We start from the raw sequence: 322 nt of genomic DNA, 5'->3' as shown, positions 1-322 counted from the left end.
TTTTAAAGTCTATTTTTTCTGATATGAGAATTACTATTCCAGCTTTCTTTTGATTTCCATTTGCATGGAATATCTTTTTCCATCCCCTCACTTTCAGTCTGTATGTGTCCCTAGGTCTGAAGTGGGTCTCTTGTAGACAGCATATATACGGGTCTCGTTTTTGTATCCATTTAGCCAGTCTGTGTCTTTTGGTGGGAACATTTAATCCATTTACATTTAAGGTAATTATCGATATGTATGTTCCTATTACCATTTTCGTAATTGTTGTGAGTATGTTATTGTAGGTTTTTTCCTTCTTTTCTGTTTTCCTGCTTAGAGAAGT

The 322-nt window shown here is 34.5% G+C and overlaps 1 protein-coding gene across 1 annotated transcript in view; it reads left to right on the top strand.

The window, feature by feature from the left end:
• Positions 1-322, top strand: part of FAM237B (family with sequence similarity 237 member B) — a 408910-nt gene that overhangs the window by 359182 nt on the left and 49406 nt on the right. The window lies entirely within an intron of this gene.

The sequence above is a fragment of the Physeter macrocephalus genome, chromosome 5, assembly GCF_002837175.3.
Source record: "Physeter macrocephalus isolate SW-GA chromosome 5, ASM283717v5, whole genome shotgun sequence".
NCBI classification, from domain to species: Eukaryota; Metazoa; Chordata; class Mammalia; order Artiodactyla; family Physeteridae; genus Physeter; species Physeter macrocephalus.
Note: the sequence above shows the minus strand (reverse complement) of the source record. Positions and strands in the feature narration are given on the sequence as shown.